The 22,650-nt window shown below is 40.8% G+C and overlaps 1 protein-coding gene and 1 long non-coding RNA gene across 4 annotated transcripts in view; one reads left to right on the top strand and one right to left on the bottom strand.

Annotated features, from left to right (window-relative positions):
* Positions 1–22,650, bottom strand: part of OXR1 (oxidation resistance 1) — a 1,217,970-nt gene that overhangs the window by 1,098,300 nt on the left and 97,020 nt on the right. The window lies entirely within an intron of this gene.
* LOC115085628 overlaps positions 21,914–22,650 on the top strand; it is a 47,857-nt gene continuing 47,120 nt past the window's right edge. For both annotated transcript variants that reach the window (XR_003854910.1, XR_003854911.1), the window contains exon 1: positions 21,914–22,014. This is a non-coding gene — a long non-coding RNA (uncharacterized LOC115085628). The remainder of the gene's footprint in view (positions 22,015–22,650) is intronic.

Raw genomic sequence — 22,650 nt, 5'->3', positions numbered from 1 at the left:
ACAAGAGTGAGCCTTTAAAGGGCATCTTGGTAAGATTGGCTTTGGAAGCTGACCAATTTCACAACCAGAGTTGACACCTGGCCACTATAACTGAAGCCACTCCTCTGGCTGAGGTCCAAACCAAATCACAACCTGCATCTGATAAAAAGGTGGCAGCAGGTTCCATAACCGCTCTGGAATTCCCTCAGACTCATCAACCACCTGAGAGAGAAGCAGACAAGATCTCACCACTAGGGCACAACAGGAGGCAATCTGTCAATTCATCACCACTGCCTCAAAGGCTTGCTTAAGAATAGCCTCAAATCTTCTATCATGTACATCCTTCAAGGCCGCTCCTCCCTCTATGGGGATAGTTGTCTGCTTATAGACCAGAGCATCCACTTTGGGAAAATATAAACACTCTCTCACATCTGGATCCAGGGGGTACAGGCCTTCCAATGTCAGACTCCTTTAAAATCTGTCTCTGGGGCATTCCATTCCAAATCAATCAGTCCCTGGATGGCATCCATCATGGGGATAAAACAAGAGGCATTACATAAGGAAACCAAAATAGGATTATTCCTCAGCTCTGCCATAGAATCCAAACCTGGAACAACTAGCTGTTTCAAGATCTGGGAAATGAGGGCCAGCAGTTCATCTTTAGAAGAACTGCAACATGGTTCCATAAGGTTCCAGCCCTGGAGGAATTTCCCCATCTTCCAGGAAATCAGAATCAATTTCATCATGAGTGTCATCTGGATTCCTGTTGGAAACACCCGCAGGGAGCCAAGTCAAGCCCTGGCACTTAAGCATAGGACTGGAAGAGGAAGGAGCCACTGGCTGAGGGTCAAACCAGACAGAAATGGGGGAAATGGAGGACTACACCTGAAGAAAGTCTTGTAAGTCTTCAAAAAATTCCACCCAAGAAAAGCAGCCAGGTCCAGACCAAGCCCAAAAGGAACTGGAGCTGGTCCCACAGAACTGCCCTCACCAGCAGAGGAGCCAATCAAGGGAGAACCAATATCTGGTATCCCCCCAGTCAAGGCCATGACCAATCCATCATCAGAATGGGAAGAATGAGGCTTAGCAAATTCCGAGGAAGACAACACTCCCTGAGCGTCTGAGCAGCACTAACACAGGTTAGAAATCAGGTCATGCTGATAATCCCTAATATGACAGGCAACATAAACAGGAACATGCTTAGGCTTTTTTCTTACTGGCGCCATCGCTGTGGTAAACATACATCAGAACAGCTCGCATTCAAAAATGAAATGTGCCCAAAAAATAAGCATCTAGAAAAAAGCACGGCAAGGCGCACTCACAACCTGTGTGCAAAGTTAAGCACGTAAAAAAGTCTCTGCACTTAAAAAGTATACCCAAAAAATGAGCACACAACGTGTAAGCAGAGTCAACATACTGTATACACCAACAGCTTATAAAGGACAGCAGAATACACACAAGAGCACACGGAAATGGCCGCTGTGGCCTACCATGCAGCGTGCAAAAGAAATGCTAAGTGCGGGGCCCAGCCCACCGGGGGCCACTCAACCCTCCATGCTGCCCAGTTCTCCAACCCCAAAGGCAGCAGTAACAAACATCAGCACAGTGAGCTGAGAATGGATGCCAGAGGATGTCCTGCAACCCCTCTACTGTCTCTGATTCAGGTAAAACTTTCTCCTTTTTATTTGTTTATTTTTTTTTAAATCTTATCTGAGCTCAGAGCTTACTGGCTGAGTACAGAGATGGTCTCTGGCTGTGGGAGGGAGAGGGCATCTGCTGTCACTGCCATGCTAGGCCTCCTGTACCCACTGCCTTTCAGCTGAACTAGCAGCTAATAGGGATGTGAATCGTTTTAGGACGATTAAAATTATCGTCCGATAATTTTAATATCGTCTTAAACCGTTATGGAACACAATACAATAGAGATTCTAACGATTTATCGTTATAAATCGTTAGAATCGTGAGCCGGCACACTAAAACCCCCTAAAACCCACCCCCGACCCTTTAAATTAAATCCCCCACCCCAATGACTTAAATAACCTGCGGGTCCAGCGGCGGTCCGGAACGGCAGCGGTCCGGAACGGGCTCCTGCTACTGAATCTTGTTGTCTTCAGCCGGCGCCATTTTCCAAAATGGCGCCGAAAAATGGCGGCGGCCATAGACGAACACGATTGGACGGCAGGAGGTCCTTCCGGACCCCCGCTGGACTTTTGGCAAGTCTTGTGGGGGTCAGGAGGCCCCCCCCAAGCTGGCCAAAAGTTCCTGGAGGTCCAGCGGGGGTCAGGGAGCGATTTCCCGCCGCGAATCGTTTTCGTACGGAAAATGGCGCCGGCAGGAGATCGACTGCAGGAGGTCGTTCAGCGAGGCGCCGGAACCCTCGCTGAACGACTTCCTGCAGTCGATCTCCTGCCGGCGCCATTTTCCGTACGAAAACGATTCGCGGCGGGAAATCGCTCCCTGACCCCCGCTGGACCTCCAGGAACTTTTGGCCAGCTTGGGGGGGGGCCTCCTGACCCCCACAAGACTTGCCAAAAGTCCAGCAGGGGTCCGGAAGGACCTCCTGCCGTCCAATCGTGTTCGTCTATGGCCGCCGCCATTTTTCGGCGCCATTTTGGAAAATGGCGCCGGCTGAAGACAACAAGATTCAGTAGCAGGAGCCCGTTCCGGACCGCTGCCGTTCCGGACTGCCGCTGGACCCGCAGGTTATTTAAGTCATTTGGGTGGGGGATTTAATTTAAAGGGTCGGGGGTGGGTTTTAGGGGGTTTTAATGTGCCGGTTTTGCGATTTTACGTTTTTTTGATTTTTCACGATTTTTCACGATATTTTACCCCCCCAAACGGCAACAATACGATTCCCTCCCCCTCCCAGCCGAAATCGATCGTTAAGACGATCGAGGACACGATTCACATCCCTAGCAGCTAAGTCCATGCCAGGAAACCCAGCTACCAGACCAAGGCACACATCTGAGGGACCATGGACATCGCCTCTGGAATTCTCAACTGGGGTAGGGTCCTTTAGGTATCACCGCAGGGGAGCCGGGCTTTCTTTTCCTGATTTTAGAATTTCAAATTTCTGCTTTCAAATAGCTCAAAGCAATCCCTGTAGGAAGATGCACATCCACCATCTGCTGGAGACAGAGTATACTGGAAGGCTGGGGGTCACTGCAGGGTTATATATTCTGTGACATCAGCTTGCTTCATCTCCATCTGCTGGCAGGGGAGCATAACCTCCTGAGTCCATCTGTCTACAAGCTAGGAAAACTTTAATTTCTTGTTAATCACTTAAAAGAAATGCATTTAATTATAAAGTATAATCTCAAAATAATTTCTGTTATTTATCTGAACATTTTATAAGGCAGGATATATTAAGCTACAGAAGGTCTCTTCTGTCTTGGCATGCATTCAACTATAAATGGGTACTTCCTCTTTTTGTAGGCTTAGCCCTTCTTGGCAGAAAGCCAGTACTAAGAATTCAGCCAAGGGTGATCTACTTCCCTAATCTGGATGGTATACTTCCTTAATCCTTAGCAGTTCTGGATTGCAGTCCAGTTCTGGGCATACTGCCAGGAATGATCTACTTCCTTAATCTTAAATAATAGAAGTATCTTCCTGAGACTAAAACTTCTTATCAATAGAAGTAGATGTATTTCTGCAAGCTTGGTGCTATCTAGCTATCACATTGTTGTCTGCCTTTAATGCCAATGTGTCTATTATAAGAGATATGAGATTGTGGCTAAAATAATGACAGACCTGTCTTTTCTGTCAAAGGAAAGTGCCTCTATAATATCTAAAATCACAAAATACAGTTTCATATGGCTAACACTAGCTATAATGTATCTAAATATACTATAATTTAATTCTAATGCAAGCAGTGTTTCTTTCTGCAATCTTGCTGTTCCTCACTAAATAAAACAATTAGCAATAGCATTTTATTGTGTATAAGCAACAGCAAATATGTGTGTGGTCCTTTGCAGTGATTTATTGTGATCCATTTTATACAGAGGCAAACCTGAACCTCTGTATCCTTTTTTCACAGTTCCTAACTCCACAAATTTCATCAAATAGCTAACAGATCTGCAGTTCTTATTTTGCCTCAGTTGGACTTGTACATTTAGGACACACCAGTTATTTACTGGATAATGATACAGAGGGTTCAACTTCCTTTATAAAGGAATGCAAATTCATCTAAACATATGTTATTTGGTGAATACTGAAAGACAGATTTTATACAGCTGTAGCAGAGCACAAGTTTTGTATATACATGCATAATCTCATTTGGACAGAATTGGAAAAAAGCCCATATGCCTGCACCCTACATTACCTCATGAATAATCAGTGCAAAATAATTACCATATTAAGATTATATTTTAATTATAGCAAGTTGATTTTAAAATTAAACATGCTTTTGTCTCCTCCAGGAAAAATAAAACCTTTCAATGCAATATTTAATTTTTGTCTTTGCTATCTCTTTGAAAAGCAGTCTCTAACCCCAGTTATTTAAAATTCATCCTTTTATAATGAATCTGCCTTGAACTGCATCTCTGTGTAAATAAAGTAACAAAAATATCTTTTCTGCTATTTTAAATCTCAGATTACTAAAATGTATGAATATCTTAAAAACATATTGCTTGACAATACTGTTTCATAGGTTATGTTTAGATTCTTTTTCAGATGGAACCAAACAATATACAAAAAAATCCTCATTAAGCTTTCCTTCATATGACTTTAAATGGATTTACTGAAAGATATTCATATGCAAACTGAATGCATTTCAATAAATTTAATGAAAAGTTAAATAAGGACTACACTGTATCTTTCTCACAACTGACATTTAATTGTATTAGTTATGCATTCAATTATATCTCTTTATCTATCTATGTATATCATTATAGATTTAGATACATAGATAGATTTTATAAAATGTGCTACATTCAGTTTGGGCTTTTTTGGCTAAGATTAAATGTAAAAGTTTGAGTCATAAGCTGAATGAAGACAGATACTTCTTGACATCATGGCTGATTTAAGTACCAGGCCTCATGGAGGATTTAATGCCCTGTCATCTGATATCAGTGGGATACAAAATTGGAGCCTGACCAAATCCTGAGAATTAGGGTTCTACCCTGCCATGAAAGCCTTATAAAGGGGAGAGAGAGAAAGAGAGAGAGATCCTTTATAAGGTTTTCATTAAGGAAATTTTTGGTGAGCAGTTTTACATGCACAGTCAGAGGTATGGACAGCACAGTAGCAGCAGTGAAACTTTTATGTGATTTGGAGCGACAAAAGGTATAAAAAGATTGATTTGTACTTAGTACTCTTGACCTAGCTTGTTAGCAACTAGGTAGAGAGTGTATCAAGCTAGGTCAAGAGTACATTGTCCAAATCTCATCTTTTTATGCCTTTCATCACTCCAAATTATACCATCACTTCAAATTATACCTTTCATCACTCCAAATCACATAAAATCTTTACTGATGTCTACTGTGCTGTTTGCACCTCTGACTGTGCATATAAAATAAAACTATCCCCAAAACTGAGCCCACCATCAAAAGCTCACCCTGAGTTCAGAATGGCCCCTCTTACAGTGGTATAAAAAGTTGACTAATATGTGTGCCTCCCCAGAGGCGCTCTCTCTCTCCCCCAAAATGGGATTTGTGATATTTATCACAAATCCTGTTTCAGCCATAACGTACAGCATAATACCAGGAAAAACAGTGTAGTTATTTCTGGTGTTAAATACTACAATAACATTGTTATGCTATCACGTGCAATATTAAGCACCCCTCATTTTCATTAACTCTGCCCAAACTCCTCCCACTTGACTAAATTTTTAAAATTTGCATACAGATCTCATGATGTATTATTTATTGCATGCGTTATGGTGTTATCGCGAGTGTTAGGGCCCTAACGTGATTTGAAAAATGACCCCCTCCCCTCATTCAGGAATGCTTTTCTGAATAGATGTGTTTTTAGAACTTTTATAAAGGAGGGCTTTTGATGGAGGTTTCTCAATTCTTTTGCTAGGGAATTCCAGAGGAGACGGCCTGCAGAGGAAAACGTGCCCACTCCAATCTCATCAAGATGGGTTACTTTTGGGGAAGAGACTTCAAGGAGTGTCTGACATGAGGATTTTAATGATCTGGCATGAGTGTGAATTTTTAGTACAGATGAGATCCAGGGAGAGTGAATATTGTGTGATAATGGCCAATTTGTATTGGATACAATAAAGTCTAGGGAACCTATTGAGAGATTCAAATACAGGGGTGATGTGCTCACAAATTGGAGTTCCTGTAAGAAGCCTAGCTGCTGAATTCTGCATGATTTTTAATGAATGGTTAGTATAAGCTGGAAGGCCAATGACGAGGGAATTCCAATAATCAATACTAGAAAATAGGAGAGATTATAGAACAGAACGAAAGTCAGTAGAACTGAGGAGTGGATTGACATGGCGGAGGAGTCTTAATTTGTAAAAGGAAGTTTGAGTAATCATTCTGACATGTTCAGAGCTGAGTCTGTAATATCTGTGGGGTATTTCTGCTTAAGATCTTTGATAAAGTAGTGTAGTTGCTATTAGTTCACTTCAACACATGGAAATAAAGAACAACAAAAAAGTTTAAGAAATGGCCACTGTTGTGTTGTTGTAGTAACTAAAAGTGTTGGTTCTAAGATAAAAATAAAAACTCCCAAGTCTTTTGCAGAATAACAGCTGCTGAGCTCATTCAGGCTTCTCCTTCGTATTAAGACATTTATTTATTTATCTCTTTTTATAGTCTACAGATATCAACATGTGTTTATTGTGGAGTATAAAGAAAAATATATATAATAAACAGAAAATAACATTTTTACAAAAACAATTAATACAATGCAACAGATAAAATGTAAAATAAACTTTAATGTGCCAGGATGTTATAATAAATGTAATTGTTCTAGCAGGCTGTAAAATTTCTTAAAGATATTCTTAAAACACAGTGCCTTAATCTGTTTACATCTATTTTAGCATGCACTTCAAATGGCAGACTATGCCATAATTTGGGTGCTACAAAGGAAAATGCCTTGTTCCACGTAGATTGCAATTTCCATTGATGACTATTTGGAATAGTCAATAAATAAACTTACTTATCATTTATATCCTACAGGAGAGATTTGATAGAGATAGTCAAATACCTGAAGGGTGTTACTAATGTGCAAGACGCCAACCTGTTTCAAGGGAAAGGATATTCTAGAACAAGGTATCATGATATGAGGCTCTGAGGGGAGAAACAACAGAAAATATTTATTTTCACAGAAGGGTGATGGAAGCATGCACTGCCATCATGGAGGGAGTGGTAGCAGCTAAAACAGTAACAGAGTATTGAGAGGGAAAGGGCAAAGCCCAGAGGATCCTTAATTGTAAACAATGGAGAGTATAGAAAGCAAGACCTACCGGCACATGTTCAGGCATTCATGATGCCTTATTTGACTGATTCATAGGGATGTGCAGACAAAATGTTTGCGTTGATAAGTTGAAGTTGAGGGTCGATTTCGTTCAATATGGACATATGGAGAATTCCATAAGTTGAGGGTCTGTCCATACGTTCACCGGTTCCCTAAATAAAAATTTAAACCCCTCACCCTCCTTAATCCCCCCCCAAGACTTACCCCAAAACTCCCTGGTGGTCCAGCGGGGAGTCAGGAAGCCATCCCTGTATTCCTTTGCGAGGAGCACGTGACATCGGCGTCACGTCGGAGTGACGCGTACGTCACGTGCTTCTCCGCGCCTCCGCTCCGGGACCCCCGCTGGACCCAACCGGAACTTTTGGCCAGCTTGGGGGTTCAGGAGGGTGGGGGGTTTAAGTGTTTATTTAGGTTCAACGTATTCAACATAGCTATGTTGAATAAGTTGAAAATCGCGATGCGTTGCGCATCATCACTTTTTTAAGTTTAAAAAAAAAATAAGTTGCGTTTTACATATGCGTTCAAAACGAATGCACACCCCTACTGATTCAACAATTGGTGCTGGGGCTGCCAGAATGTATGGAAAGGGGATAATATAAAATATTAGAAGTCCTAGTGGTAATGCAGGCATCCACATAACTGGATTGATATATAGACAGAATCGACTAGTAGCTGGATCTGTCTAGCAGGTGGCAAGTTCCTAGTAGACATGTAGGCACTCTCATAACCAGGCCTGTCTGGCAAGCTATACAATGGATCTGGGAGGCTCACTAGTAATGGTAGCTATTTACATTATACTGTGATGATAGAATCAAACTAACAGCTGGGTTTGTCTGACAGGCTGCACACGAGACCTAGTATCGCTGGCTATTTATTACTGAGTTGTATAGATAGAAATCAGAAAGTAGTAAGTGCTGCAGGGAACTAAAAAGGGATCTGGAGAACTCTTCTACTTAAGATGGTGGAGTACAAGGAGAAAAATAAAGACTGCCCCGGATTAGAAAAACATCTTGCAGGTGGTCATATTTTGTGGCTGGCAGCTGGGTTGGTATTTTTCTGCCAGCATTTACTATGTCACCCGGTTATCCTTTTGCTGCCTAGACCTGATGAAAATGGGAATTAATTTTTTTTGCCCTACCATCAATTTCTAACTGAAAACATCTGCATGTCGTAATATTTATTTTCTGAAGCAAAATAAAAAGTCGGTAACTTTTAAGCAGGCACATGGGCGTGTTTGTCGGCCCTCGCTCAGGGACATGGCCAATTTATAGCATACACGCGAATATTATAAAATAATATGACCATGCACAAGTGTGCGTGCGATTTTAAGTGGATGTGCGCCTATGCACACAAATGCCGCATTTAGCGTTTTAAGTAGGGGATTTTAAAAGACATACGTGCCCACGCCACTACCAGTTTACCCAGTTAAGGAATAGGACTTCCAAACCACCCTAGTTTAATAACCTCCATTCTCCCTGTTAGTCATGACCCTTAAAACCACGCCAATCTATTTATCTTTATTTTATTACTTACACATTCTCCATAGCAGAACTAAAGTTATGTGGAAGAGCACCCCCGTGTGCACCTGTGCACGTTAAAGGGTCGATTTTAAAAGCCCTGCGCAGGCGCGCCTATTTTGCATAGGCAGCCGGTGCGCACAAAGTCCCGGGACGTGCGTAAGTCCCAGGGCTTTGTAAAAGGGGCGGGAGGGGGATTGTCCGGGGTGTGTTGGCAGGCCGGGGGCGTGTCTGGGGCATGTCCGGGGTCAGGAGGCGGTCCGGGGTGGGTCCGGGGGCGTGCCAGGAGGGCGGTCCCGAGTCCCCCGGCACTGCAGCCTGTGCCGGGGGATGCTGAGGTGGCACGCAAGTTATGCCTGCTTCAAGCAGGCATAACTTGCACAGCAAAGGTAGGGGAGGGATTTAGGAAGGGCTGAGGGTGGGTTAGATAGGGGAAGGGAGAGGAAGGTGGGGGGGATGTGGAAGGAAAGTTCCCTCTGAGGCCGCTCTGATTTCGTAGTGGCCTCGGAGGGAACAGAAGCAGGCTGCGCGGCTTGGCATGCAGGCTGCCAATTTTGCGCAGCCTTGCGTGCGCCGACCCCGGATTTTATAAGATACGCACGACTACACGCGTATCTTATAAAATCCGGTGTACTTTTGTTTGCGCCGGTTGCACGAACAAAAGTACGTGCACGTGTACTTTAAGATGTACCCCTAAGTATTTACACGCTAATTTGAAGTTAAAATCCAGGCATTCCCATGCCTCACCCAGACCACGCGTACAGCCCGCCCCTTTTTTGAAACTTTTGATTTGTGCGTGCCACGGAAAATATGCGCGTACTCGGGCAGCTTTTCAAATCCGCCTGGCTTGCACCAGTCCAACTTGTGCCCATATCTCCCAGTTTTAGCATGCTCTGGGCTTTAAAAATTCACCTTTAAGTGTGGCAGAGGGAAATTGTTATGGGGGGAATGCAAGCCTGCATAAAAGCCTGCTGAAGGATAAAGGCTATGTAGGCTATGTAGCTAACAAAAAACTGCCATAGAGGTTTTACCAAGGCTAAAAGTCTCCAGGCAGTGAAGATCTGCTGACAGTGGCAGCAACTTAAGCAGTATAACAGAGTCAAATGAAATGGGCCAGAGCAGAAGAGAGAAGGCCCACTGGACATCCCAGTCAAGGGAAGCTGAATGAACTATAAAGGCCACTGACTGACATCACAGAGGAGATGAACGGCTGAACAGGAGAAGAAGTTCTAGACACACAAAAGCAACAAAAGTCCAAAAATGGAGGAGGAGGAGGAGCCTGACAGAACAAAAAATCAGCGCAACTGCACATAAGATAGTGAGGTGAGGCTTGGTATGGAGTAGATTGCTTCAGTTGTTGGCTCCCCCACCAGTGGATTAGCTACTAGATTGGGTGCAAATCCCTGGTTCTGAACAGTAACCACTTCTTCCTTCCCCATTCCCACCATGTAGGGACAGACTACAGGAAGGTGGGAGTCTGAACAGGAAGGAGCTGTCATGTGACCATTTGTGGCCTTACAGAGGATGTCAGGTGGCTATGTGGTTCATCATTAAAATAGGGACTGGCCTCTACAGTACATATGTGAGGCCAGTCCCAATTTTAATGATATTTGCCTCTATATTGTTCAATTCTGCAGGCATCTTAGATTCAACTTGCTTAGGCCTTTCTTGCATTTCTGCTGAGGAGGGTTTGCTGATACCTCCAGTCCATGTTTTTGTTAGATTTATCCATAAATTGATCTTTGTTGAGTGTATTAGAGTGAGGAACAGGCTTACAGAAGACATCTCAATATAGTTTGCAAGAGGCCACTGTAGGATCCCTATGAGTGAGAAACAAAATGTGAGGACATTAGGATAACATGGAGATATTCCCTTGATCTGAAAAAAAAAAGTCTGCCACCATTTTGAAACAAAGAGCAAGCACATAGGCATCAGAGGTAAGACAGTTTGAGCCTACTAAGAAGTGATATTTAAATCTGCTACTGTAAGATAAGAGAAGATAGAAGGTCCCTAGCCGATGGCCCACAACTGGCTGTCAACCCAGAACTGGATGTTAGCCCAGTCTTAGTTCTGCAATTAGGGGCATACAGGACAAGGGGATCAGAAATGCCTTTTGCACGGAGTGGACAACCAACCTGAGGCCCCATCCTTGCTGACCACAATGCCTGATATATTGACCATTTGTCCACCAAGACCCCTCTTCATAGATATTACTGGTGGTGAAATGGGAAATCATCGATCAGGGTCATGTCCTCTATATATATGCTTTCTCTCTGACCATTCTCATAAGTGGTCTTGATATATATATTTATGCACTTTATATATATATATATATATTTTTTTTTTATATATATAAGTTTTTTTGTATACCATCATTTGGTAGTTTCCATCATAACAGTTTACAGCAATGTCATAAAATCTAGTACATTAACAATTCCTAAAACATATAAAAATATTATAATAAAAGAATTAATAGATATAAAATATTACTAACATATATTTGAACTATTAATAACACAAGAATGAACTATAAAAGCATTAAAATCAGTGATAAAAAATAAAAGGACAAGTACACGTTATTACAAAAAATTCTTAAAATAAAAGTGATGTAGTGATAAAAGTGGCCGGTAATCTCATTGTTAATAGGATGCTAGTGGATTTCATAGGGAAGAGGAATAGCCTAGTGGTTAGAGCAGTGGCCTATGAACCAGGAGACCAGGGTTTGAGTCCTGCTGTCACTCCTTGTGACCTTGGGTAAGTCACTTTACCCTCCATTGCCTTAGGTATAAAAACTTAGATTGTAAGCCCTCTGGGGATAGAGAAATACCTACAGTACCTGAATGTAAACCAGTGTGATATCTCAATTGAGATCAAATGTTGGTATATAAAAAATAATAAATAAATAAAATGCCTTCCTGAATAGCCAAGTTTTAATTTCTTTTTTAAAGTTTTTTGTGTTCTGTTATTCGAGTTTCAGTCAGTAATTTCTTCCATAAATTTGCACTTGCCAAAGAGATTGCTCTCTCTCTTACTTGGATTAATTGGGCAATTGTTATTGTAGGAATAGGTAAGAGTCCTTGAATCATAGAATGTAAGTTTCGCTGTGGGGTGTGTATTTTTATTGCTGTATTGAGCCAGTCTGTTTTTTCTCCATAAATAATTTTGAGTTGTTGTTAAAATTTTGTATTCAACTCTATATTTTATCGGGAGCCAGTGTAAGGATATAAGAACCGGTGTGATGTGATCATCATTTTTTGTTTCCATAAGAATTCTTGCTGCCGTATTTTGGAGAATTTGTAGTGGGCATATAGTTGTTAATGGTAATCCTAGAAGCAGGCCATTGCAATAATCAAGGTTTGCAAAAATTAGCAGTTGAAGGATAGTTCTAAAATCATTTTGATACAAAAAGGGTTTTAATTTAAGCATACTATAGTTGATCAATTTAAGCATACTATAGTTGATCAATGTCTAACTTGAATTGAAAATCAGGTTTGCTGTATAAAGTTGTCACCTTCTGTTGAAGTTAATTGTTTACTTTCCTATGAACTGTTCTATGTAAAACCTGTTGTTATTTATTGTTTACTTACTAGGGATGTGAATCGTTTTTCAACGATTAAAATTATCGTCCGATAATGTTTATATCGTCTTAAATCGTTATAGAACATGATACAATAGAAATTCTAACGATTTATCGTTAAAAATCGTTAAATCGTGTTAGTGCGCACTAACTCGATTTAGTGTGCACTAACTGAAAATGATACAAATAACACTTTCCAGGTCACTGAAGGTCAGTTAGGAATGAATATGTGTTCCTATTGGCTGGCTGCCCTCTTATCTATTGATGTTACCAAGGTTACCACTGAGGTGATAGTTGGGGGGATGGGAAATGGAACTGGAAACTAACGAACACCAACAGAAAATGAAACAAAGTGTTCACACTTCCCAGGTCAGTAAAGGTCACTTAGGAATGAATATGTATGTATGTATTCCTATTGGCTGGCTGTGCTCTTATCTATTGATGTTACCAAGGCTAACACTGAGGTAATGGTTGGAGGGATGTGAAATGGAAACAGTTGGAAGCTTAACAAAAAAAGTAATGTAATGATCAGCACTCACGTGACTAGAACTTGTTTGTTTATTATTTTTGTTAGCAGGCACCTGAAATGCTAGTGCATGTTGAATTTGCCAATCACTGTGCATTTTAGAAAGGTGGTCCTGGCTGGAACTGTACACAGTTCAAATATATGTAATTGATTGTTGGTAAGTGTATTTTTTAAGTAGCCACACTGGCACAAGTATGTTTACTTTTCCTCCTACCTAACTCACTAGCTCAGCTTTGTAAGAAGGGCTTCTCTGCTTGTGTGTTGTTTTTGTTTGGTGTGAGGAGAGCAGAAACATCAGATCTTTATTCAATCTACTACAGTCATCTCTTACAGTGCCCTATCCCTATTAATACCAGGAGTGTTGTGATCTTCCTGCACACAGTGCCCTAACCCTGATACCAGTCTGAGACAGCTCCCTCCCTGCATTACTAGTGAGAGGCTGGCTTCACAGACAGGGGGGAGCTGCCTGACCCTCACTCCTGACTTCCCCCATGTCCCAGCTAGTGAATGGTGTGTGGGTGAGGGGGGGGGGGGGGGGAAATGGTGAAGTCTGAGACAGCTCCTTCCCTGCATTACTAGTGAGAGGCTGGCTTCACAGCAGGGGGGAGCTGCCTGACCCTCACTCCTGACTTCCCCCATGTCCCAGCTAGTGAATGGTGTGTGGGTGAGGGGGGGGGGGAGGAGGATGGTGAAGTCTGAGACAGCTCCCTCCCTGCATTACTAGTGAGAGGCTGGCTTCACAGACAGGGGGGAGCTGCCTGACCCTCACTCCTGACTTCCCCCATGTCCCAGCTAGTGAATGGTGTGTGGGTGAGGGGGGGGGGGGGGAGGAGGGTGAAGTCTGAGACAGCTCCCTCCCTGCATTACTAGTGAGAGGCTGGCTTCACAGACAGGGGGGAGCTGCCTGACCCTCACTCCTGACTTCCCCCATGTCCCAGCTAGTGAATGGTGTGTGGGTGAGGGGGGGGGGGAGGATGGTGAAGTCTGAGACAGCTCCCTCCCTGCATTACTAGTGAGAGGCTGGCTTCACAGACAGGGGGGAGCTGCCTGACCCTCACTCCTGACTTCCCCCATGTCCCAGCTAGTGAATGGTGTGTGGGTGAGGGGGGGGGGAGGATGGTGAAGTCTGAGACAGCTCCCTCCCTGCATTACTAGTGAGAGGCTGGCTTCACAGACAGGGGGGAGCTGCCTGACCCTCACTCCTGACTTCCCCCATGTCCCAGCTAGTGAATGGGGTGTGGGTGGGGGGGGGGGGGGGAGGATGGTGAAGTCTGAGACAGCTCCCTCCCTGCATTACTAGTGAGAGGCTGGCTTCACAGACAGGGGGGAGCTGCCTGACCCTCACTCCTGACTTCCCCCATGTCCCAGCTAGTGAATGGTGTGTGGGTGAGGGGGGGGGGGAGGATGGTGAAGTCTGAGACAGCTCCCTCCCTGCATTACTAGTGAGAGGCTGGCTTCACAGACAGGGGGGAGCTGCCTGACCCTCACTCCTGACTTCCCCCATGTCCCAGCTAGTGAATGGTGTGTGGGTGAGGGGGGGGGGGAGGATGGTGAAGTCTGAGACAGCTCCCTCCCTGCATTACTAGTGAGAGGCTGGCTTCACAGACAGGGGGGAGCTGCCTGACCCTCACTCAAGCAGAGAAGCCCTTCTTACAAAGCTGAGCTAGTGAGTTAAGTAGGAGGAAAAGTAAACATACTTGTGCCAGTGTGGCTACTTAAAAAATACACTTACAACAATCAATTACATATATTTGAACTACAGTTCCAGCCAGGACCACCTTTCTAAAATGCACAGTGATTGGCAAATTCAACATGCACTAGCATTTCAGGTGCCTGCTAACAAAAATAATAAACAAAGAAGTTCTAGTCACGTGAGTGCTGATCATCACATGTCAAGCTTCCAACTGTTTCCATTTCACATCCCCCCAACCATTACCTCAGTGGTAACCTTGGTAACATCAATAGATAAGAGCACAGCCAGCCAATAGGAATACATATTCATTCCTAAGTGACCTTTACTGACCTGGGAAGTGTGAACACTTTGTTTCATTTTCTGTTGGTGTTCATGAGTTTCCAGTTCCATTTCCCATCCCCCCAACCATCACCTCAGTGGAAACCTTGGTAACATCAATAGATAAGAGGGCTGCCAGCCAATAGGAACACATATTCATTCCTAACTGACCTTCAGTGACCTGGAAAGTGTCTATTTGTATCATTTTGAGTTAGTGCGCACTAAATCGCAAAAACGATTTTTAACGATTTTTCAATGAAATAATCGTGCCAAACACGATTTTCTTCTCCTGCCACACGATTTCTATCGTTAAGACGATATGGAAAACGATTCACATCCCTATTACTTACTGTTTAACCTATTACTTGTAAAGCCTTGTGCTAAGTTTTTGTTTAATGTAAACCGAGGTGATGTAGACCTTTATGTACCGCGGTATATAAAAATCTCCAAATAAATAAATAAATAAATAATTGTTTTAATATTGCTAACTTATGATATCCTTCTTTCATTTTGGTTGCAATATGTGCTTTGCAGTTTAGTTCAGTGTCAATAATGAAGCCCAAAATCAACTTGGGAAACCAGAGTTGCTCCCATGCTTTAGGGTCCATAGGATACAACCCTGCTAAGTATCGGCCTGTTGCTTCATCGATATATATACTCTCTTGCATGGTACCACATTTATATGCTCAGTTTCTTACTAGGCTAAGATATAATCTGAATGCTTTGCTATCACATTACTGATTATATGGCTTAGGATTTTTGGAGAAGTGTATGCTGTGAGTTACATTACTGCTTTTAGTCTATGCAGGAATAAAAGTAGACATATATCTGACCCAAACACTAAGGGCCGGATTTTAAAAGGGTTATGCGCGCTGGGCCTATTTTAAATGCGCCTGCATGTTATAAAATCAGGTGTACATGTGCGCGTGCTGGGTAGCTTGTGCACATGTACGCCCGCACGCAGCTTTTTAAAATCTACCCCTAATTGTCTCTGCTCCATTCTGTGACATCTCTATTACTGTTACATTGTATCTGCTTCAATTTCCAATATAAGAACTAAAGTAAGGTAGCTGAAGACCCAAGTTTGATAAGTTAGTTTTTAGAGTTTTTTCTCGTGCTTCTTCTCTACATTCTGCCATCGTACATGCTCCCAACTTCAACTTATTAGAAATACAGACTAAAGTTTCCCTTGTAACTTTTACATTTCTAGGTCCATTTTTCTCTGTTGAAATCCTGATGCTTGCCTTTTAAAACTGCTTGGGTACACTTAACAGCTATAATGTTATCTACAATTGCACACAAATTATTTATTTATTCATATATGTATTTAATTATATTTATAAGTCACTTATCCTAATAAAGTCACTAGGTGGTATACAAGTTAAATATAATCCAATTTAAAAATAAATACAATAAAAATAAAATATGTATATGAGGAACATAACTATAAATAAATAGGAAGATATCATGATAATTTAAAGAATTATATAAAAATCAATCAAAGCAAAAATTGTAACCATGAATACAAAGGAATTGCCTCCAAATACACTCTGTTAGTATCCACTCTAATATCATTTATTCTGAAAAAGAATGGATCATGAACAAGAAAGGCTTTTTAAAGTAATATTCTCTCTATCAACCATAATGCATTTACCATTACACCCCTGAATAGCACAGATAAATATCTAAGACGTCTAAGGAGGTAGTTTATTAAGCTGTATGGTATTTCAAATACCATGCATTACCTCCCCCTCAAAAAACGTGGGGCAATTCACATATCGTGGATCACATATCGTGGCAAAAGTATCTATGTGACCGACAGGCGCCACTTAAAAATGGTGAAACTGACCCAGAACCTTCGGGGGGGGGGGGGGGGGATTTGTGGGCTCCACTGGACTACCAGGTAGGATCAGGAGGCAATGGGAGGGGGGGGAGGAGTTTCAGAAAAAAAGGACAGGGCTTGGCTTGGAAAAGGGGCAGGGCCAAGGCCATGGTTGAGGACTTCCTACCTTTGTACATTACTTTTTTCTACTTTGCTTACCTTATGGCTTGGTGGGACAGTGGGGTTGGACAGAGGGTCTCAACAGACACCAGGATTTAGAATTTGGGGGAGGGGGAGGGGCTTGCCCATGTCCTTTAAAGATGGTGACTCTAGCATGTTCAGCTGATATTTTTTGCTGATTTTTGGGTCACTTAAGCTTCAGTTTTTTCTCTATGGTATTTTACCACTAGAGAAAATACTTTGGGAATCACAGTGAATCCTGCAGATTTTTCCTCTCTGGAGAAAAATACTGGAGCTAACTAAATAGACCCCCAAAATTAATTACAAGCTGAGTTTAAAAAACCCAAGATTTTATCCAGTTTCCTAAAAAGCAAATTATTTTTAATCATCCTAATTTCCTAGGGAAGGGAATTCCAAAGAGCATGCCAAAACAAGAAAAGGCTTTTTAGTTTGTTTCAGCAAGTTTAGCTGCTGAAAGGGAATATGTGTAAGGCAAGGAATCTTGGGAGTAGCAGAGTGATCTACTGGGTTCACAGAACTCTCCAGAATTACAGTAACTAGGGCTTTATCCTTTATATAAACCTCCTTTTCGTTGCATTTACATCTTTATGCCATCGTTCACTTTTTTGTATACTTATTCAGCTATACCTCAAAAATCCTCACTTGTACTTATGATATATATTTTCTGCATGCATGCAAGCCTATGATTTCACAGCAACGTTTTACATATTGATATTGGAGTATCAAAGGCCATATGCATCCTTCTTATTTCAACTTCTACAAATATCATATCACTAGCTACATTTATAGTACTGTGATGCAATATAAAATGACTATTAATTTGGATTACAGTTATCTGTAATGCAGCTCAGGTTTTCCAGCCTGCAGACTGTAAACAGCCTGAGGCTACATTTTAAATCTTCTTACTGCAGCAGCCTGCACTAAGCTGATTCCCAAATTAGTGAGGGACTAGGGCAACTTAAAAGCTGTGGGCTGCCTAGCCTGAGAGAGAGATTCTGAGGTTAATTTTACTACATATTACCCTGCAAGACCTATTGTCTCCTGAGTGAGGTTAATAGGTTTCTTTATTTACAGATTTATTTATTTATACTTATGTGTATGATTTAAACATGTAAATAATCAATATTATACAACTTAAATACAGTGTAAATAGACAGAATAATGACAAAGAATAATAAGATCATACAATTTGATACCCATAACTAAAATATAATATCTAAATAAACAGTTATAGAATACAGTCATACAATGTATAAGAACAAGAAAAGGAACAGCATATTTTAATTAAGTCAGTTAAAGCCTTTCCAATTATAACCAATAGGATGCTGAGGCTTCTAATTATAGAAATCAGCAGTAAGCCTAACAGTTGGCCAAGCACAGCTCTAGAGAATTCTTGTATAAAACAAGGATGTTTTTAGGTGTTTCTTAAAATGGATTGTATCTTGTTGCAAAAGGATTTTCTGGGATAGGGTAGACTGTGCTACACTTTAGAGGCCATTCTGAGAATACTCTCTCTCTGGCATTTTGTAACTGTGCATCTGCTGTTGAAGGAATAAATAAGATTTCATCAAAAGACTATCTTAAACAGCACTGGTGGACATATGAAACCTCACAGACAGCAAGGTAGTCTGGGCCAGGGCCTTGTTTGCTTTAAAAGTTAGCAATGGAATCTTGAATTTGCCCCACAATTCTATAAGTAGCAAGTATAGATTCTTAAGCAAGGGAAAACATGGTCTCTGAAACTTTCTTAATACCACCACTGGAGCGGATACTGCATTCAGCAGAATTAATGAAAGCACGACAAGTGCAGAAAGTCTTATGTTGGTCAAGTCCCCTGACACGGACTATGACTATGGTGGCATTTGTCCCTCCCGACGCAGCTAGACTGGCAAAACACGGGGTCCGTGTCGGGGGACTCATTCAAAAAATTGTATACATACAAGTGGAGTTGCCAATATAATAAACTAATATATTACTTGACCAACATAAGACTTGACCAACATAAGACTTTCTGCACTTGTCGTGCTTTCACTCTGAAACTTTCTTAACACACTAAGAAGTCTTTCAGTAGTATGCTAAAAATGTGTAGTCTTTTCAGATATGTCTGTGGGATACCACATGCAAATTGCATTGCAGTAATCTAATCTTGACAAAACTGTGGCCTGGACTACAAAGGCCTTGTCTGTTGGGTGCAAGAGTGAGAAGAGTTGGGGGATAGTCCTAAGGTGGTAAAAGTTAGAATGAACTATTGAAGAGATCTGCTCATTTATTGAAGCTTTGAATCAAATTAGACCCCAATATTATTTACTTTCTGCTGCAATGATAAAAGAGTGCCATTTATTTGGATAATAAAAGGTAGGGATCTGAATTTCCAATCTTTAGGACTTCAGTTTTCTTGGGTTGGATGAGTAGTTAATATATTTATGTATTATATGATGTTTGATGTTTTGTACTAGAATTTTATTTGTTGTAAATTGCTATTTTGTAGGGATGGTATATAAAAGTAAAGATATAGATAAAAATAAAAATTAAATGCTAGGTCATGATTTATTGAATTCCATTAATCCACCCTTACTAAATGGAAGGTATAGCTGTATATTGCTTGCAAGTAAATAATAGTGGAGAGAACCCCACAAGTCAAATTCCAAGTCTCAGACTAATTTTGGCCTAATATTACATTTTGGGATCATCCAGTTAATAAAAAGTAAACCACTTTAGAACTTTTCTACCGAAGCCGATCACTTTCAGTCATTTAAGTAGTAAGTCATGTCTTACAGTGTTAAAGGCAGCTGAAAGATAAAATAATCATGGCACAACTGTCAAGGTCTAAATTACAATAATCTTCATCTGAAAAGAGAAACTAAAGCAGTTTCTGTGCTGCACGTTGCTCTAAAATCAGACTATTTATTTATAATATCATCTTCCAAAAAATTCATAGGGAAATACCTACAGTGCCTGAATGTAAACCGATGTGATATGTCAGACTGAATGTCGGTAAATAAAAAAAATAAAGTAGCTAAAGTAGATATGCTGAGCAGCAACTACTTTCTCTACAAGATTTCCTAGATAGGACAAATTCAAAATGGTTCAATAATAATCTTTCACCATCATTTCTTCAATAATGTTTAATTATTGCCTGTTTAAGTAGTACTGGAAAAATCCTTTCTGAAGTTTCTGATAATGAAGAATTTTATAATTAAATATATTCTTTCAAAATGTCCATCTATTGTGCTTTTAACTAAAAAAGATGGATAAGAATCTAATTCATTATTTGTTGGCTCGTCTTAGCCAGAATACTGTCTAATGTCTTTTCAGAAAACTTGCAAAAGGAGGACTAGTCCTGGCTGTAGTTGTCCTCAGTAACCGTTAGTTCTACATTTTCCAGAAACTGATACAGTGACATATGTAGGTAGATATTGGAGGTAGATATTGAAAAACCATTTAGACAGATAACTTAAAATTATCCATCCAAATGGCAAGTTTTAGTATATTCAGCCTCTTATCTGGCTATATTTTACCTGGATAAATCACTGTCCAGCTAAAATCTAGCTAGATAAAAAAGAGGTGTTAGGAGGAGCTTATCCAGTTAACTTTCTTAGGGGGTCATTTTCTATCGCTATCACATGCGATAGCTAGATAGGGGCGGAGTTGGGGCGGGAGCGGGACCAGAAGAGGAAGAGTTGGGGCGGTGTCGGGGCAGACATGGTAGAAACTTTGTTGGCGGCGATAAGGTAAGACCTGTTATCGCCGCCAGTGGCACGCCCAATAGCACCACCTTTCACAGTGGTGCTATTGAGTGCAAAATCCGGCAGCGATGACACTGCAGTGGTGCAATTGCGGCCCGCTTTCGCAGGCCTGCCCCCTGCTTCACTCCCCTGCCCCCCATTACCGCGGAATTCAGAAAGCCGTGCGATCTTAGAAAATCCAGCCCTTAGCCGGCTATGTCTGAATATTGATTTCTTGACATTTAAGTCCATTATGCAAAATTCCACACCTACTATAGATTCATTCCAGTTGGAGCGAAAAACATCAAATTCTTTTTATCATCAAAGCAATCTTATTTTCAAAGTGATTTACAAACTGGTTGCTTAACTCCATAGATGGCTGTGGAACATTCAGGCTCTGGAGCAACTGAAATATTTCTGACCTGCAATGGCTGCAGTTCCAGAGGACTGGAAGGTGGCAAATAAAACTTCAATTTTTAAAAAGAGTAAAATAGTAAAAGCGATTATCAAAAGCTAAATTATTAAACACATGGGAGGAAATGATATACTGTAATTAGCAAAGCCAGGATGGATTTTGAGAAGACAAGCCATATCGCACACATTTATTAGCATGCTTTGAAATTGTAACTAAGAACAGGGATGTAATGAACCAGATGCCATAGTGTATTTGGACTTTAAAAAGATATTCAACAAAGTATCACATGAGAAATTATTTGAGAAACTGATAGGCTTTGGGATAGGAGATGACATACATTCATTATCAGAAACTGGTTACAGGGAAGGAGACAGCGAGTGAGATTGAATGGCTGAAGGAAGGTATGTCAGAAAATATTTTAATATTTTGTGCTTTATTGATAATTACTTATATTTAGTGAAGTCAGTAATCAATTAGCCATAAAGAGACATGTTAGCATTAATACCCATAAGCCTTTACTTTTCTAAAAGCCATGGTTTTAGTCAAGGCCTGTGCTGGAAAAAACTCCAGCAAACAGCACCCTCCTCTACCCCCCTTTACAGACCTTGAGAAAAGTTGTTTTCGACTTAATGCTTATCTCTAAGCAAGAAAGAAGTCTGCATTTTATGGCCTTGGGCATCATTAAACATGTGGTCACTCAGGCGTGAATCCTAGGACAGAGGGGAGTGCTTGGTCTCTTCTCTCTGAAGTAGAAGGAACAAAAGTATTGATAAATAAAAGACCGGAAAAATGGGCAAAGCTTTAAACAGGGTAAGAATAACTCCTAATTTTTAATATTTTGATATGGATAAAAATTGCTTGAACCTCATTCAAGGTTTTAGAACTGAAGTTCTTCAAAGGTTAAAAAGATAGATGTATTGACAGAAAAGATACAGTTACTCTGGATCAAAGAATTCAAAGAGTTTTATAGGGTATAAAAACTTGAAGCAGTCAGAAGGAAAAGGAGTGCTACTTTGATTTTCTTTGCACGTGATTATAGAGAGACAGAGCGGGCTGCTTCAGATATTTGGTAAACATTTAATCATTTATTCAAGTATATGAGAACCTTTAAATTGCTATTGTTTCTAGATTGGCAGATGTATTAGAAATGCATTGATTAATTAAGCAAAAGATGACATTGATTGACATTTATCTGATTTTAATAATCTCGGTTACTTTATTAATGGTTATCACATTGATTGTAGGATATACTCTGGTAAAGTTAAGATTTGAACATAAAAGTGTTTCTTAGTCATTTAGATATTTTTATTCATACCTTTCTTTATCTGAAATAAAGAAAATAATTTTTACTACAAACTGACTGGTTTATTTTAAATGCATGCTGTGCTGCATGAATTATTGGTGAATACAGTTCTGTGGTAGATATGAACACACACCTCTGAAAAT

The sequence above is a fragment of the Rhinatrema bivittatum genome, chromosome 2 (genome assembly GCF_901001135.1).
Source record: "Rhinatrema bivittatum chromosome 2, aRhiBiv1.1, whole genome shotgun sequence".
In the NCBI taxonomy this organism is placed as follows: Eukaryota; Metazoa; Chordata; class Amphibia; order Gymnophiona; family Rhinatrematidae; genus Rhinatrema; species Rhinatrema bivittatum.
This window is presented reverse-complemented; position numbering and strand designations above follow the sequence as displayed.